The sequence below is a fragment of the Grammomys surdaster genome, unplaced genomic scaffold (genome assembly GCF_004785775.1).
Source record: "Grammomys surdaster isolate TR1022 unplaced genomic scaffold, NIH_TR_1.0 125243, whole genome shotgun sequence".
Lineage (NCBI taxonomy): Eukaryota > Metazoa > Chordata > Mammalia > Rodentia > Muridae > Grammomys > Grammomys surdaster.
In genome coordinates this window covers 435,161-437,893 of record NW_021620131.1, presented here as the reverse complement: position 1 = coordinate 437,893, position 2,733 = coordinate 435,161, and positions in this window count along the sequence as shown.

Genomic DNA, 2,733 nt, shown 5'->3' with positions numbered 1-2,733 from the left:
ACATACTTATATTTTTCTTATATATTATAGGCATTTTCCCACACAAAAGGAGTTTTTTTATCCTATTGTAATATCTTCATTTCAACACACAATTTAACATAAAAAAATTAAATTAACTCTCTAAGTTTTTGAAACTTGTTTTGTTTTTATGATTTTGGTCACATTTAAGGTTTGAAACTTTTTATTCATAATTTCATGTTTCCCAGAATATTTCTCAATTCATCCAAGGTGATCAGAATGGTTGGCTTTGATTACCCAGTATCTAAAATTCTGATGTAAAGTATAAAAGATGATCATCATTCTACAATGGATAGGTTTTCTTGCCTAGTTTGATGTATACATCAAAATACATGCAAACTTGTATAATGCAGACAGACTGAACAATAGATGCCCATATACCTAAAGGATACTATTGGTAGTAGAATCTTCATTTGGAGAAAGAAGTCACAAGAAAGTGTATTGAACAAAACTCATTTACAAATCAGTATTTGCCTAGGAACTTATAAAGTTGGGTATGCATTTATGAAATTTCTCACTTTTTAAGATTGACTTCTAATATGGTGTTGGATTTAAAACATTAAAGAAGATGTCATTACTTGTTACATCATCAATACCTTCCTCCTATAGTTTATTAAATTATTGTTAGAACATAAAACACTATTATTGTGGAATAATACTGTAAGAACTAATTGAACTAACAATTATTGCTTCCAATAACAGTACCAAAGGGAAAAGCCAGGCATAGATGTTCACACCTGTTCTCACGTCATATCTGGATACTGATGAAGAGGGATTATGATTTCCAGACCAAACTGTTCACAGTATAAAAACATACATTAATACTCATTCAGAGAATATAAAATAGGCACAAGGTAACCAAAACATTATGTCAAAGATCACAGATAGACACAATTCTGAAAAAGAGACAAAAAGTCAAGGATCTCACATCATTATTATTTATTCACACCAAGAGGTTATTAATGTATTCATTTCAGTATTTCAGATAACATATTTCCTTGAAACATACATTTTAAAATTAGTAGTTTCTAACTCCTGTTATATGATAGATAATTAACCTAAATTAAGAACATTCATGAGGCAATTAAAAATAATGAGACTGGTAATACTAAATAGAAAATAATTACCTAGTACCTGGATGTTTTCTGTGCATCAATACGTGGTAAGCTCATGTACGTGACATGTGTACGTTTGAGATTGTCTGAACCATCAGTATCAAACTGTATATGGATGCAATTTAAAAAGAAGACTTTACAGCAACATTGTGTCTAGCAGTTAACTAAAACAAAAATGGATCAAAATTTAAATATTACTCATTAAATATTTTAGAGTAAACTATATGTATAAAAAGAAATTTTTTTTATAAAAATTAATGCATCTTTTATATCCCATACTATTTGACCAGTAGCTGCTTGAGTTGTATGTATATAGGAAACATTTATTCAGTCAGAAAATCACAATATAAGGAATCCAAGAGAATGCAGGGTCATCACAAAGGCACAACTAGATAAAACAACTACAATTCACCTTTTAAAAAGTGAGTTTACTATATATTCAAATTTGTGTTCTTCCAGGAAGTGGTGATACTATAGTCAAATTTGTTTTATGCAATATATTTCAATAATTGAGGACTACATAAAGAGAAAAGTTATCACTATTTGTAAATAAAGACAATATGAATAAAGACAAAGAAACATAACAAGTTTGCTCAATTTATGTCTCAATAAAGAAAACGGTATCCAACTGTAGTAAATAATGACAGTACATTTGCAATTTTTCATGCTGAAGTGCAGCGCTGAATGATTATTAGAGTCTGAAAGGACAAAGGATGGTGCATTACATAATACTCTAAAAAGATAGAAAGCAGATTGGAATAAAAGAGCAGCAGGACATATTCAAGGTCCCATTCATGCTGTGGCTTCCTATAATGTCTTGGCCAAAACTCTTGCTAGAGTTCAGGCTTTCAAGATCACTTATCCTGTATTAATGAGGAGGTAAGTAATGATAACTTAGACATTCCTATCTGTACCCTCACCCAGTGTGTTGTCCTTGGAATTTGACATAGTACCTCTTCTCCCTTTATTGAGTCAGACGTTCACTTTCTGAATATGAACACATCAACAGTGTATGCAACAAGGTCTCAGTTATTGACTTCCAATGGGACCTGGGATACATTTGCTGCATGGCACCTTGGGAACTACAGTATGATCTTCCCGTTCAGGCAAATTCCAGACGTCTTTAGTGCTACCAAGTTCCTGATATTCAATGTGGTATTCTTTTTCAGTGTATGAATTACCTTCCATCTGTCTACTACAGCACCAACAGGAAAGGTACATTAGCCATGGAATCTTTCTCTATATTGGCTTCCAGGACAGGGTTCCTTGACTGATTTTCACCCCCAAGTACTATATTATTCTGTTCTGATTAGGTCAAAACTAGTTTTCATTGCACCAGTGATAAACTACAACCTAGAAAGATAAATTTGTCTGAAATCATAGATCACTTTTTAAAATTGAATAGAAGTCTTAAAGCCAGTCATACAGCATTGCCAAAGTCACCAAAGGTCATAATTCGGGAAATGGATTATTTTATTACAGACAATTTGTATTGAAATAAAATCATTTTTAATGTTTTGAAATAAAGTTGGATTGATAAGTTCTTGGTTTGTGCCACTGTTATTTTTACTGCTATTGAAGTAACATGTTTTTTTTTTTT